The following is a 17487-nucleotide window of genomic DNA, read 5'->3' as shown; positions in this document are numbered from 1 at the left end:
AATCATCAACAAGCATACACACATCACTGTTTAAGTCCAATAATCTTAAACGTGATGTTAAACCCCATTTCACCTCTCCTGTATGCATATGACATTTAATAATTTGTCAGTATGATTCAGATTTATCATGTGAATGAATAGAAAGTAAAACTCCAGACGTCTGCTTTCCTCTGTCCATGGAAGCGAAAGACGTGTCCCGAATCTCTGATTTTGTCAGACTGTCTTGTCACTTGGAGTTTCGGCATTATAGACATCATCAATATGAAGCCAGCGTTCATCAATATTATCTATATGAAGTGTTGCTTTGATTGCTAAATGCTTGTCTGGGAGGGTATCCGTCATGTGAACATGTGGAGGATATGGATGTAAGCCAATCACGACTCGGGAGACTTTGAAGTGAGGACAAGATAAAGGGGGATGTAGCCATGGAGGGAGAATATAGGAGACTTTATAGGTTACAACTTCTTTAGTCTTTGTAGAACTGTGAAGATCCGGGTTAGAATTGGTCTTCACCGACCCCTGTGTGTCGTAAGAGGCGACTAGTGGGATTGAGTTGTCAGGCTGGCAGATTTGGTTGACACATGTCATTGTGTCCCAACTGTGGGGATTGATGCTGATGCTGTCAATCACTGGAATGTCTGGACCAGGCTCGATTATTTACAGAATGCAGTTATAAAGCTGGAATACGATCGTATTGCTAAGTGTTGTGTTAAACAATACACAAACAAACTCTAGTCTTTGTAAAGATGTTTCAGAGACAGTTTTTGACTGTTTGTCCGTGAATACGGAGCAAGTGCATAGAGTGAATATATATATATATATATGCACTGACGTACAAGGGTAATATGATGAGGATATGCTGGGATTAACGAGAGAGAAGACAATTAAGTACAGTGAAGGTGAAGTGAATGGGCTGGTTGGGTAAACAAGGAGCTGACTGTGGTCATACTAACGATAAGGCAATCAACTTGTCCAGTCCAGCTAATGATGGGATTACACCACTGTAGTAGAGAACTGGCTGCAGGGTGGGAGAGTAAGTGCAGCAAGTGTCAGGTACAATCAACTGACTTCACTGTCAACAACTTGTCCATTCCCAGCTAATGATGGGATTACACCACTGTAGTAGAGTACGGGCTGCAGGGTGGGAGAGTAAGTGCAGCAAGTGTCAGGTACAATCAACTGACTTCACTGTCAACAACTTGTCCATTCCCAGCTAATGATGGGATTACACCTCTGTAGTAGAGAACTGGCTGCAGGGTGGGAGAGTAAGTGCAGCAAGTGTCAGGTACAATCAACTGACTTCACTGTCAACAACTTGTCCATTCCCAGCTAATGATGGGATTACACCACTGTAGTAGAGTACGGGCTGCAGGGTGGGAGAGTAAGTGCAGCAAGTGTCAGGTACAATCAACTGACTTCACTGTCAACAACTTGTCCATTCCCAGCTAATGATGGGATTACACCACTGTAGTAGAGTACGGGCTGCAGGGTGGGAGAGTAAGTGCAGCAAGTGTCAGGTACAATCAACTGACTTCACTGTCAAACAACTTGTCCATTCCCAGCTAATGATGGGATTACACCACTGTAGTAGAGTACGGGCTGCAGGGTGGGAGAGTAAGTGCAGCAAGTGTCAGGTACAATCAACTGACTTCACTGTCAAACAACTTGTCATTGGCTGTTATTATGATGAATTAAAAAAAAATCACTGCATACAGGGATTTATGGGACGCGAATTCCTGCGTCCTATGCGCATTAAAATTGACAACGGATGCAAAGAAATTGATAAGCACGTCCACAGGGATGCAGAAAAAGTCCAAATACTTATTGTAAAAATTTCGATCAAGTAACAATGTGTTATCACTGAGTCTGCTACTAGCCGGGTTATGGTATCATTTGCAATTTAATTACTGTAACAATGTGATGATCACGATGCACAATACAATAACAGTAACTGAATTAATTACAACATAGTATCAATAATAATATTTAAGTGTCTGGGACACCCCATTTTGTAGTCCAGGACCCCTGAAAATTAAGAATAGGAGTCCAGGGACCTCACATACAGGACTTAAGGTAAACATCTGTGCATATTCATGCTTTCTTTTTAAACTCTTTTATTTGACCCAATTATGTTTTCCTGATCACATTTCCTGTGAATAGGTACCGACTTCTCTCTGACAGTGAAAGTGACCTGCATATCTTGCAGGTGGTCCCACAACCCACATATATAGATGAAAAACTGAAATTTGAAAAAGAGGTGTCAGTTACTAATTTCAACATTTTGAAGTGAAACCTTCTTATTCAAGTTTTACATTTGAAAAAATGCTGACAGACAGCCTCAGAATTGCAGTAAACTATGGTTATAACAGACTGGAAGGGACCACTAGTTTGTGTTATAACAGACTGGAAGGGACCACTAGTTTGTGTTATAACAGACTGGAAGGGACCACTAGTTTGTGTTATAACAGACTGGAAGGGACCACTAGTTTGTGTTATAACAGACTGGAAGGGACCACTAGTTTGTGTTATAACAGACTGGAAGGGACCACTAGTTTGTGTTATAACTGTATTGTGTTATAAGTATTACAACTAGAATCTACAACAAGTGGCAGAGCTAAACAAGCAGTTTAAGTTGGGGTGATGGGGTAGCCTAATGGTTAAGGCATTTGCTCATTACGCTGAAGATCCAGGTTCGATTCCCCATATTGGCACAATGTGTGAAACCCATTTCTGGTGTCCCCAGCTGTGATATTGCTGGAATATTGCTAAAAGTGGCGTAAAACTCACCTCACTCATTTGCTCACTCACTCACTCACTCACTCACTCACATCACTCAGTCCTCACTCACTCACTCACTCACTCATTATGAGCATGCTCATTATGAACATAGTTGACTGCATGTCCACAGATAACACCTTGGTAAACAATACTCCTTGTTACTCACTGACTAAATGTTAACACTAGGCCTCGGTCGCAGTAAAGTAAAGCATGGGATATGTTGTTCAGTGTTCAATAATAGAACGACAGTGTAACTCAGCTGGCTGTCGGCATTGTTGGTGGTGACATTTTGAAATAATAACCATACCAGATATTGATTGGAAGATGGTATAATTGGAAAAAGACACAGTATCTTTATAATATGACAACGGATGAACAGAGTTTCAAATTCAATCAACCTTCTAGTCAGACTTTATAGCAGGCTGCAGTTTTTTTATCACTGGGGTGAAAAACAGGAAATATAGCGACTAGCATGTATCTTCCATTTGCATCTGTTTTCTGTTTCCGAAGCAGAACTCCTAAACTGTTGAATATTTCTTGATGAAACTTGGTATACAGAAGGTTGGTTAATTGGTGCCTTTTGATGATTTGGCATTTTTTTTGTTTTCTTAATTTTCAGAAGTTGGACCTTACATTAATGATGGCAGTGCTGATTTCCGGGGCATAACTCCAAAACTGTTGATTAATTCTGGATTAAATTTGCTATACAGATCAGTCTAGTGGTAAACTGATGCATTGTTTTCTTCACTGAACTGAAGGTAACAAATGGCAGTGAACTAAAAGTATAACTGGCTATGACATCTACGAATGGCATGATACTGAGGGGGATTTGTCAGGTATTTTACTCGGGTTTCGCGCCATCCCCTCTGTGTTACCGGATCCTGGCACCTGTTGGATATTCAGCCATATTAAAGCTTTATGGCAGCCAGGATCCAGTCGAGACGAGAAAATCCAGGGATTGACATCAGGATCATCAATCTATGCTTTGATTGGTTGGTTTGTTGTTTAACACCACACTCAGCAATATTCCAGCTATTTGGCTACAGTCTGTAAATAATCGAGTCTGGACCAGACAATTCAGTGATCAACAGCATGAGCATCGATCTACACGATTGGGATACGATGATATGCATTAACTGAGTCAGCGAGTCTGACCACCCGACCCATTGGTCACCTCTTACGACAAGCATGGGTTACTGAAGATCAATTCTAACCCAGATCTCACTGTGCGAACAGTTTGTGACTCATATAAGGCTTTGGCTGCATTAGTTTACAGAATTGAGGGTTACTCAGACATCCCTTCTGTGTCAACTACTCGTGTGCTGGATGATGAAGTACTTCATCACATAATGAACTACTTGCACCTTGCTGTGCAGGCGAGGAAGAATGATACGTTGATTATCTGTTATATTTCTTCATTTTCCTTCATATGGATCTGTTCGTTTATTAGTGACTTCATCAATAATTAAAATAGATATTGATTTTCTGTTACCTCTCTGTGTAAAATAATTGATTATGATATGGAATAACTGATTAAGAGGACATCAAGTCGAGAATGCAATCACACCTTGTGTTGACTTTCTGTGTGCTGGGGCTATTTTCTCACAGGAGCTGTCAATTCTTACCTGGCCGATTCCTCATCTTTTATTGACATTCTGGAGGCACTTCGCATCTCTTATGTAGCCTGAATTCAAAGAACCTTTTGATAGATGGATGTTTAAGTGTTAGCAGTGACAGCCATTAAATGATGAAGTGACTTGCACCATACCAACATAAGCTAATTTATCGATCATAACCACATGTACGACCCACTGTTGATTTCTCTATTGAGTCTCTACATCAAAGGATCAACCCCAGCTAGCGTTTGATCACGATCTTATTGGCAACTCGAGTATTTCTCACTGCCACTGGCTTATCGCTTAATGCTTTCCAATTTTTTTTTAACACCTACGCCACATTTTCTAATTCAACATGTCCTATGGGATCACTTTCACAGTAGTCAAGATTGGTTTTCCTTTTAAGTGTTGCTTAACCCTGTCTTTAAAAATACGAGAAGATGTGAAACATTGTGAGATTGGTGAATTATTCAGAAAGGTAACAAAATCTGGATTAGGTGATAGAAAATTGCTTCTGCATATGTTTGCATGTTTTTTGTTCTTTAAGGTATTGGCATTAGCTGTGAAGGACCTCCTCCGGGGTGTGACTTTGCCTTCATTACCTGTAACCATCAGAATTGTGAAACATTAGTCAGAACATTAGCAATTCCTGTAGAATTCCATTAAATATGTATATGACATTTTCGAAAATGTAATTTTAAAGTTCTCGGAGGGGCTGGCTCACAGCCAAGGGATAAGATGTTGCTTTTGAAAACCTGAGTTTGACACATCAATTTTACGGATTCTTTGCTTTTGTAGCATCGAGAAGATTTAAAAGCAAGTTTGGGAAATATTGTAACACCTTATTAGATGGCAGTTTCTGAAAGATGCAGCTAGATCATTACCAAATAATCAGCATGAGAAATGTCATTTGTATTCATGATTAGAGCAATAAAGTTGCAATACTACCCCGGAGGACAGCTAACTGGCCTGATCGCAGACCTTTAGCGATGGTCATTACCGATGGAAGAAATACAGTGTATGATTATCTCACATATTAAACACCCTTTAGACTTTCATAAAGTTACTAAGCTGCTTCTGCAACAGTTAATTTGAATAATTAACTCTTAACTGTTCTATATGAGTTCCAATTACCATTCCTGATGGGAATTCAAACCTGAAGACAAGGGGACGTGAATTCCACTTTCCTGATGAAAGACTAATCTTTCGTTCGGAACTGTTTCTTATGAGACTGTTTCTCATCTCATGAATGGATATATTTTTACAACCAGCTGAAAATGAAATATCAAAGTCTTAAACCAAACTAATATTTGGATGTTAGCTTATTATGAAAAATATAGAAATATGTCCCATTGAAATGGTGCCTTGGCTGCTGTTCTTAAAACACGTTAAGTGTGATGAGTATTTGCTGATCATGCGGTGATAATATCTCTTCATTTATCATTTCAAACATATTCTTAACTTATGTTAATGTTGATGTTCTGAAGTATTTGACACACATGTGAAATATTGCCCTAAAAAGCCTGCATCAATTATGAGACATTTGCTGCTTCATTATGTATGTATGATAACTGCTGTTAAAGGTTTGACATTGAAAGTCCTGGAAGAACTTTGCGATGTATTGGATATATTCAGAATCTGAAACCTGATGTTTTCAGTGTATGTTACCTTTGTAGTCCTGTGCTGCCATTTTAACCTCATTGTAGCTAGTTGTCCGGAAAACATCACTGCTGGATATATAATGTAGCTAGTTGTTAGGAAGCCATCACAGCTGGGTATATATATCCAGCTGGTTGTCAGGAAGCCATTACAGATGGGTAAATATCAAGCTAGTTGTCAGGAAGCCATTACAGCTGGGTATATATCCAGCTAGTTGTCAGTATGCCATTACTAGGGATGAGAATTTTCCACGGATCCGCAGAATTCCGGGAATTTCATAAGGCCAAGGGTAATTTTTGTGAATCGTCTAAATCCTGCGGCCCCCAGACCCCCAGCTAGTTTTCCGAGTTTGTCTCAAAACTTCATTCTCATCCCTGCATTACAGATGGGTAAATATCCAGCTAGTTGTCAGGAAGCTGTTACAGATGAGTATATAGTCCAGCATGTTGTGAGAAAGCCATTATAGGTGGATATATATTCCAATATGTGAGGAGGACATCACAGGTGGGTATATATTCCAGCTACTTGTCAGGAAGCCATTACACCCGCGTTTATAATTTTGCTAGTTATCAGAAAGCTATCACACCTGCGTATATGTTCCAGTATGTTGTCTGGAAGCCATTACAGCTGGGTATATATTCCAGTATGTTGTCAGGAAGCCATTACAGCTGGGTATATATTCCAGTATGTTGTCAGGAAGCCATTACAGCTGGGTATATATTCAAGTATGTTGTCAGGAAGCCATTACAGCTGGGTATATATTCCAGTATGTTGTCAGGAAGCCATTACAGCTGGGTATATATTCCAGTATGTTGTCAGGAAGCCATTACAGCTGGGTATATATTCCAGTATGTTGTCAGGAAGCCATTACAGCTGGGTATATATTCAAGTATGTTGTCAGGAAGCCATTACAGCTGGGTATATATTCAAGTATGTTGTCAGGAAGCCATTACAGCTGGGTATATATTCCAGTATGTTGTCAGGAAGCCATTACAGCTGGGTATATATTTCAGTATGTTGTCAGGAAGCCATTACAGCTGGGTATATATTCCAGTATGTTGTCTCGAAGCCATTACAGCTTGGTATATATTTCAGTATGTTGTCAGGAAGCCATTACAGCTGGGTATCTATTCTAGCTTGTTGCCTGGAAGCCATCCCATACAGATATACCGAGCAGTGATGACTTCAAGACAACTAGCTGTAATATGTACCTAAATACACATAGGTGAATGAAAATTAGGTTGAAGTTTTAAGGTTTTCACTAATTTGCCAAGACTCTGACTTTGGACTGAGCAGCTAAAGATGGAGAATCCAGTGAACATTTTAGATGTTACAGACATCTGTGACTATCTGTGTGTGATTAGTGCTGTAGTTTAGCTTCCAGCTTTATCATGTGAACATCTCCTATGGTCAGATTTGATTGGAAGTGTTGCACAAGGATGTATCACTGGGATCAATAGTTGACGGGATGATAGTATTAGTTGTTGAATGCTAAGTGGGTATTGCCACTTTCGTTGTGGTATGATTGGTCATGTCACAAATTAAGGCTTTTGATCAATGATCCATTTATCATTACTAGGACTTTTTCCAAGCTATCATTAATTTACCACTTTTTTCTGATAAATGTCATCACGCATTGTGGTGAGATCCATTTCCATTTCGGATTTCTGGTTCGGGACATCCTCGGCAATGTAGCAAGGTCAGAAATTAATTGTCATTTTCTCTAGTCCATGAAATAAACTTTTAGGTAGATGAGATTTTGGCGTAATGAGCAAACACTGTCCACCCACTATTTCACTCACTCACTCACTCACTTACTCGTTAACATATACCAATTGCATAGATCAATGCTCATGCTGCTGATCACTGGATTGTCTGGTCCAGACTCAACTATTTACAGACCGCCACCATATAGCTAGAATATTGCCGAGTGCGGCGTTAACCAATAAACCAACCAACCAACCACTCACTCACTTGCAACTGCCTGAATACACCATTATATTTCTGGTGCCTTATGTTATTAATGTAATTAATAATTGATGAATATTCTTAACTGCATTCCCTCGAGCTTCCTTGGAAAGAGACATTCCCTTCGGCAACACATTCCTGTCTCTGTGTGATAAACCTGGTACAGCCCACAGGAAACCACAAATAGGAAACTGATTAATCGGCAAACACTAAGATCTCAATAATTAATCTGTGAGATTAATAAAAAACAGCTCCCAGCAAGGTCATGCATGAAATTCATGTCCGTCCAGTTCTCTGAAGCTGAAAATTAATTTTGTTGACTGTTTGGCCAGTGTAGACATGAGCTGGATGACCAGGTGATGGATTGGGAGCTGAGAAGCCACAGATCCAATTCTGCACCTCCTTCAAGGAATGATATATAATTGGCTTTTGTAACGACATCGTCGTTTTGTCATTTCTCTGTGTCTTGAGTATTTACTTCTGTGGTTTAATTAATTTTATTCATGTGCTGTATTTAATTCACTCATTTGAATATTTTAAATTGAAGCCTTTGTCTTCAGTGATGAAGAAATTGTAGCTATTATGAATGATAAGAAAGTTGAAAATGAGGAATGATTTATGACATAAATCACAAAGTATCATCACGGCAAACTTTTACTTGACATTTAACTGAATCTGGTGAAACCATTCTTCAATCACGCTAGACAGTGTTTGCTAGTTTTTAGCGTACCAGTGATTCATGAATAAAATTGCCTCATCAAAATCTTCCGTTTCAGGATTCCAGATAGATGAATATGTTTCAGAAGTTCGGATAATAAATGTTGCCTTTGGATCCACTGTTGAATCATGTTTTGAAAAGCCATTTTTAAACCCCAGACTGATTGGCAATGTAGCTGCCTGTAATTTGATTGCTTCGTAATGTCATGTTCAACACTTGAGATCCATGCACATCTAAAATCTCATTTGTCAGGGTTGAGGAAATACCACAAGTGTTATTCACTTGACCCACTGTATTTATTATGATGCCATACATGTAGAATTTTTCATTCTGTGCATGAAGAATAATTTTAAAAACCTGAAATACATTTTCTGTTATTGATATATTTGTAGAATACTTAAGTATTCCCCCTGAACTTGCCTCCACTCATCAGTACATATCAACATTTGCCCATACTTACCCACACTTACCCAGACATGCTTACCCACACTTACCCAGACATGCTTACCCACAGGTGCCCATACATGTGTGCCTGACTGCATATCCACACACATCTATATGTTCGCCTACATATTTATACATGCTTATGCATGCTAAAAAACACTCATCCACACTCACTGTGCTGTATATACTTATATATTTACCTATTACTTTCTCTTAGGTCCAAAACAAATTCCTTTGGTTCCTGTTACATGTTTTTAAAAAATAGGGTAGGTAGGTAGGGATTTTTTTTTTAAAACCGTTCAATATTTCTTCACCAAACTTGGCACATAGATAGATCTGGTGGTGTACTGGTGCCTTTTGGTAGTTTTGAATTCTGAATAAAATATTTTTTAGGCGTTTCCATGGCAACAAGTTTGACTTAGCCTGAAATTGTGGTAGTGCTCTTTTCTGGAGCTGAACTCTAAAACTGTTTACTATTTCTTCACCAAACTTGGCACATAGATAGATCTGGTGGTGTACTTGTGCCTTTTGGTAGTTTTGGAATTCTGAATTAAATATTTTTGGCGTTTCCATGGCAACAAGTTTGACTTAGCCTGAAATTGTAGTAGTGCTCTTTTCTGGAGCTGAACTCTAAAACCATTCACTATTTCTTCACCAAACTTGGCACATAGATAGATCTGGTGGTGTACTGGTGCCTTTTGGTAGTTTTGGAATTCTGAATAAAATATTTTTGGCGTTTCCATGGCAACAAGTTTGACTTAGACTGAAATTGGTGATAGTGCTCCTTTCTTTGTCTTCTTGTTGATATTTTTTTACCAATAACCAAGAACTGCAACAGAAACAAAGCCACCTCATTTACATAAACATGTTATTAGGTGCCTCTTACACAAGCAACATCATTTCTGTTAAAATGCTCACTCTAAGTATCCTTTGATGCGAGTGTATAAATGTGTGTAGTATGTTAAATATATAACATATACAGAATATGGTTAACAGTTCCTTGCCACTACTACAATAAAAGTTAAAATCCACTTTTCTTCAGAGTTATTAGAAAATCTAAACCCCGTGAATGGAAATCATCCACCACACTGTTAAACAGGTTGTCTTTTCTTGATAAACCATTCTTCACACCAGCACTACAAAAGAATTAAATTTATATTTTTATATATGAAACATACATGACAAATTTGCAAATATAGTTTATCATATATACTTTCAGAATACAAATGTTAAATTCATTGTATAGTACATTTTTACACTTCTTAATTTTAATATTAATTTTATGCAACAAAAATACAGTTTACATTGAAGCATTTTTTTAATATAAAATCATTTTACCCAAACAAGAAATAATACTTTCCAAATTCAATATAATAAGCTATAAAACTTTGTTCACATTATCCAATCACATTTTCTATAGAAAAGGGTGAACCAAAACGGGACAATTGACAGTCTTAAATAATTTCAATACCCCATTCCTATGACATGCTATTTTTAACTCTTTCAACACCAGTCAACCAGAAGCTTTTACTGCCATGACACCAAGTTCCCATAGACTCTAAGGTCATAGATGAAGCCTATGTTTATCATGGAAAATATGAGCTTGTAAAACGTTATTGCTAGTACATCTCACACACCATTTGAAAGATCTAATCCTACTGTTGATATAAAATATGAAATTTATTTTTATCAAATTATTCAAATAATACAACAACTTAAATAAATAAAAAAAAAATTGAAAATGCAAACTTTACCAGATAAACCACGAAAGGGGCAAAAACTACGGCAATTTTTTTCCATTTGTGACATGTCATAATATCCCCGTGCCTTTTTCTTTTATATTTTCATTTTTACGTGATCGGAAAATTATTATACAAAGATTGCTTAAATAATATGTATGGTCGCCTATTTCCCGATATCAGTAGCTTTCCGCTTGGTAACATGACACAACAGCGGAAAATACCTCCATTTTCAAAGCTTCGTATGAATAGCATGCGAGGCGATTCGTTTGATGGCGGGTATGGTTCGAAAACTCTGAACATCAACTATATCACTGTACACTTGCCAAGAGTATTTGCATAGTTGTAAGAAGCGATTTTATTGGATAAAGATTGGTTTCTAATGACGCTTACAGTGTTCACGAATAGCGTCTGACCCTCTGACAAATCCGGCAGATTCGCCGGTGGTCCGGTGGAAGTCTACCACCTGCCGGCCCCAGTGTCCGACTGTATATTTCACAATGACTTTGACTGAAGTTGTCGTATGTGACACATCACACTTGTTTGCTGTTTACAAATTTTACGTTTAATTAATTAATTTATAAATTTAATGCCACTTATAAGAAGTGTTAAATCTGAAATGTGTGTTTAATTTTTATTCTATGGGTCCTGTGAATTTTCAGTGGGTCAGACAGACCTCTGAAACTTACAGGACACAATGTCCTGTTAGTTTGAAACACCATTCGTGAACACTGCGCTTATTTGCCTCAGTCTGCTATAAGAATCGTGATTGGTCAAAATCAGGCACATGACCCAAGACAGCCAATCATATTACAGCAGTGGATACCGTCCTCGTAAACGAAAACCTTTAGATTTAGACGAATGTTTTGGGTAAAATAATGCTATTCTGAACGTATTAAGCAAGAAATCGCTACCTGTACGTAAATTATGGAACTTATTGGACGTATCGTGCTAGGTTATGACCTGTGACAAAAAGGCTTTATGCATATATTTTTGCATTAAACATCGTGTCCAAGCGTGAAGATCAAGGCGGCGAAAGCCGAGATGTCACTTGTCAGTGATTTGACTTGCATCACACAATCGCACAAAATGATGGAAATAGTAATTTATATGTACGTTTGACAACTTTTATGACTGCTGTTGTTGATTTTATTCATTAGTTTATTCAATTTAATTAATGATTTCCTCGAAACATCGTTACTTTGCTCTTTGACAATTATATTGTGGAGCCGCTGCCGAAGCATGTGTCCGAGAATCGTTGTTTTCAATAACAATGCAAAAAAAGTTTATAATTTTAATTCTGCCGATAATATGTGATCAATTAAAATGTAATAAATGTTTTCAGACATTGTGAAAAGTGATACATTTAAAATATGAATCATAAGTCAGGTAGGTTCCTAAAATTATATCTCATTTTGACGTGACTACAGCCTGGCCGAATAATCGGCCTCCAGTGTCTGGGGTCATGGAAAATGGTGACGAAATCTCGAGCACTCTCGCTTGGTCTCGTTTGCGAGAAGATGCGAGACTACAGCTGACAGCAAGCAGCAGGCAATCGTATTTATGAAAAGATGACATTTTAGCTTAGAAAAGATGTAGAACTGGTGACTTTAAAGACCTAGGGTCGGGGAACGACTTTAAATATTTTATAAAGAAATAAATTCTCAATAAAAACTCCTAGTGAGGACCGGCAAAAAAAGTTAGGTAGGGTCAGGTGACCGGAACCAAAGGATTTTTTTTTTGTTGCCTTATCCACATACATACATGCTCTCCATCACTCAACCATGCTCAGTGACACACATCCATGCTGAGCACCACTCATCCATGCTCAGTGACACACATCCATGCTCTCCAACACTCATCCATGCTCAATGACACACATCCATGTTCAGCACCGCTCATCCATGCCCAATGATACACATCCATGCTCAGCACTGCTCATCCATGCTCAATGACACTTATCCATGCTCAGCACCGCTTATCTATGCTCAATGACACACACCAATGCTCATCCAGACTTCTCTGTCCTTGCTCATCTATGCTCACCAATACCTGCTAACACTCATTCATGGATACCTGTTCTCCTTTACATTAACTTGACTCCATCCACTATGCTCAACTTGAATTATTTATCCATGCTTACTTATGCTCACTGACCCTCATCCATACTCACCGATGCTTACAAATTTACCCATGTTTACTGACAGTCATCCATACATACCTGTACCTGTTTACCTTTATTCTCTCTTATCCACACACATCCATGCTTACCCATGTTCACCTACACTCATAGAATCTCACCGACGCTCATAGAGTCTCACCAACACTCATAGAATCTCACCTACACTCATAGAGTTTATCCCAGCTCACCCTCTCCATCACTAACTCAACCCTACACTCAGCTCACCTTCTCCATCACTTACTCAACCCTACACACACCTCACCCTCACTCCATCACTAACTCAACCCTACACACACCTCACCCTCACTCCATCACTAACTCAACCCTACACACACCTCACCCTCACTCCATCACTAACTCAACCCTACACACACCTCACCCTCACTCCATCACTAACTCAACCCTACACACACCTCCCACCTTCTCTCTATCACTAACTCAACCCTACACACACCACACCCCTCACTCCATCACTAACTCAACCCTTCACACACCTCACCCCTCACTCCATCACTAACTCAACCCTACACACACCCCACCCTCACTCCATCACTAACTCAACCCTACACACACTCACCCTCCTCCATCACCAACTCAACCTCTACACACACCTCTCACCTTTCTCCATCACTAACTCAACCCTACACACTCCTCACCCTCACTCCATCACTAACTCAACCCTCCACACCTCACCTTCACTCCATCACTAACTCAACCCTACACACACTCACCCTCACTCCATCACAACCCTACACACACCACACACCTCACTCCATCACCAACTCAACCCTACACACCTCACACCCCTCACTCCATCACTAACTCAACCCTACACACACCTCACCCTCACTCATCACTAACTCAGCCCTACACACACCACACCCTCCCTCCATCACTAACTCAAGCCTACACTCACCTCACCCTCTCCATCACTAACTCAACCCTACACACACCTCACCCTCACTCCATCACTAACTCAACCCTACACACACCTCACCCTCACTCCATCACTAACTCAACCCTACACACACCTCACCCTCACTCCATCACTAACTCAACCCTACACACACCTCACCCTCACTCCATCACTAACTCAACCCCTACACACACCTCACCCTCACTCCATCACTAACTCAACCCTACACACCCTCACCCTCACTCCATCACTAACTCAGCCCTACACACCTCACCCTCCCCTGCATCACTAACTCAACCCTACACACACCTCACCCCTCACTCCATCACTAACTCAACCCTACACACACCTCACACCCTCACTCCATCACTAACTCAACCCTACACACACCTCACCCTCACCCCATCACTAACTCAACCCTACACACACCTCACCCTCACTCCATCACTAACTCAACCCTACACACACCTCACCCTCTCCATCACTAACTCAACCCTACACACACCTCACCCTCACTCCATCACCAACTCAACCCTACACACACTTCACCCTCTCCATCACCAACTCAACCCTACACTCACCCCTACACTCACCACACCTGTGACCAATCCCCTGTCCACAGTAAGAGACACCAAGATGGATGAGACACAGGTACAACACATATTATCTTCAATCTGTAATGGGAACATTTCAGTAAATGTCCTTTCTTCAGAACCTATACATAACTTGGACATTGATCCCGTTATTTTGACAGTCCACGATGTCTATTCAGTTGCTCAAAATAAACAGTGGTAGCAATATTTCTCTATTGTTGTGACAGTTGTTTCGTTATGATGTATAAATCACAGGCAATAGTTCCTGGAAGCTGACTGTTAACAAGACCATGTCTGGTCGGATGATGCTCCCTTGCATTTCACGTGTGTCAGCCATTTCTCAAGAGCATTGATCAGCACGGCCTTTATAACCATAATTATTGGTAGTTATTATAGCGTGTGATACGGTTGAGCATTGCAATTCCTCCACGGCCATGTTACGTATTAGCCTTCCCTTGGACTACATATCTACTTCATCACCTCATTCAGCCATATTACTTTGGTAGGGATTCCGCGGCAGAATTTGTGCGTCTGACAGGATGAAATAAACTTAGTGTCAATATTGGGGGACATATGTCTGTAGATATGTCGTGCAGACATTTATAATTCAGCTGGTGTATAAATATGGAGATAAAATTAGCTGACATTTATGATATTGTAGACAATTTATGTGAAGAATCATACTGTAGACGTATAATTTAGGTTAAAGAGACGATGTTGATTCAATTTCTGCAAACATTTATAATTTATCTATTTACTTATACATAATTACAGTCAAACCCTATAATGTTGAGCTTAAGGATGTCTCAAAGTGAAAGCTTAGTCCCTGCATAGTCTATATTTGGCCATTATTTTGCTGTAGACGTTTATGATTATGTGGACGATATACATGTTTGTGTTAATACATCTTACAGTGTATACTTGAGTCAATGTAAGAAATATACCCATGAAGACCTGGGTTAGAACTGGTCTTCAGCAATCCATGCTTGTCGTAAGAGTCAACTAACGGGATCAAGTGGTCAGACTAGCTCACTTCTTTGATATGTGTCATCATGTCCCAATTGCATAGATCGATGTTCGTGTTGTTGATCACCGGATTGTCTGGTCCAGACTTGATTATTTACAGACCACCGCCATATAGCAGGAATATTGCTGAGTGCGGTATGAAACTAAAGCCATTCACTCACTCACTCCAACCTATGTAATTTTGCTCATGATATTGACCACTAGTATGCCTTGCCCTTCCTCCATTATATAAAGTCTGCATAAAATTTTATGAGAATTCAGTAAAAGTGAGGAAAGCAAATACAGTGTAAAGCTTTCTCGGGGTGCTACAGTTGAATTGATGTAACTGCTATAGCTATGAATTATTTCTGACTACTGACATTTGTATACAGGATATATAACTGGATGGATATTGAGTAAGTCAATGAGGAAGTAGTCAGTCGTTAATGATTCACGAGTCATGCAGCTGACATAGTTGTGTAGGATCATCAGACTCTTCAACCAGGTGTTCAACAGAATGGTACATGATGACAGTTCTGCCATGTTGAAGGTTTGATATGTGAGCGGTGGGGTAGCCTAATGGTTAAAGCGTTTGCAAGTCATGCTGGAAACCTGGGTTCGATTCCCCCATGGGCACGATCTGTGAATTTCTGGTGTTCTCCACCATGATATTGGCGGAATATTGCTAAAAGCAGCATAAAACCACACTCACTCACTTTGTTATGTATTGAATGAAATACATAAGGTGGAATTGATGTGGCATGGAAACACCAAAAGCCATCCTCTATCAGGACATAAGGTGAAATATGGTTGACATGCCGGTCAAAATTATTCCCCTTTTTCAGGTGTTCATGCATAGTACTGGTTTACTCTGCTAGTCCACTCAGATATCATGCCACAGGTGTCGACATTTCTTCACTAATTTACTTGCCAAGACAGGTGTCGACATTTCTTCACTAATTTACTAGCCAAGACAGGTGTCACATTTCTTCACTAATTTACTAGCCAAGACAGGTGTCGACATTTCTTCACTATTTACTAGCCAAGACAGGTGTCGACATTTCTTCACTATTTACTACTAGCCAAGACAGGTGTCGACATTTCTTCACTAATTTACTAGCCAAGACATGGATACCAAGACAGGTGTCATGCATTTACTACAAGACAGGTGTCATACATTTCTTCACTAATTTACTACTAGCCAAGACAGATCAGCCCTGAATTGTCTTCACTAATTTACTAGCCAAGACAGGTGGCGAGGTTTCTTCAAAGCCAAGACTAAGTCCACTCAGATACCATCAGTATTTATACATAGTGACCCTTGATCAGTCCCATTGTCTAAATGACAAGCACCAGGCAGGTAAACATTTACTTAACGTCCACATCTAGGATTTACTCACATCGTGTCCTCATGCTGCCATCACATGTGACAGCTGATGTTGCAGGCGTAATGAGAGTTTCCCTGCCACCGTTAATTGACTGTTTCCTTCAAACCCACCTTCAGCTTTGGCTATTTGAAAAAGCTCATCCGTCATTTTGAAAATGCAGTTCGGAAGGTTCAGTTTCGGCACGACTCCCTAAATATTATGAAAGCAAAATGCCTGCGATGAAGCTACATTCGGGGGCGGTTATACAGGATGTAAAATACATTGAATACTTGTGTTTATTGACTAGAATCCTCCTCCGGCGGGGAGGAGTACTGCCTTGCCTCGTCATCTTGTTCTAGTTGTGTGCGGCAGCTGTGGAGCAGGTTCTTCATCCCGTTCTGCTAGTCCATCCATCCATCTGTCAGCAAGCCATACTCCTCACTTAGCACATATTCAAGCTTGAAATCTGAGAAATTGCTGCATTTTATTCTGTCAACAAAAA

At 39.7% G+C, this 17487-nt stretch overlaps 1 protein-coding gene across 1 annotated transcript in view; it reads left to right on the top strand.

The window, feature by feature from the left end:
* The window catches only part of LOC124277484 (ribitol-5-phosphate xylosyltransferase 1-like), a 196386-nt gene that overhangs the window by 107509 nt on the left and 71390 nt on the right, over window positions 1-17487 (top strand).

This window comes from Haliotis rubra, unplaced genomic scaffold, assembly GCF_003918875.1.
Source record: "Haliotis rubra isolate DU_JTF1 unplaced genomic scaffold, ASM391887v1 Scf222, whole genome shotgun sequence".
Classification (NCBI taxonomy): domain Eukaryota; kingdom Metazoa; phylum Mollusca; class Gastropoda; order Lepetellida; family Haliotidae; genus Haliotis; species Haliotis rubra.
This window is presented reverse-complemented; position numbering and strand designations above follow the sequence as displayed.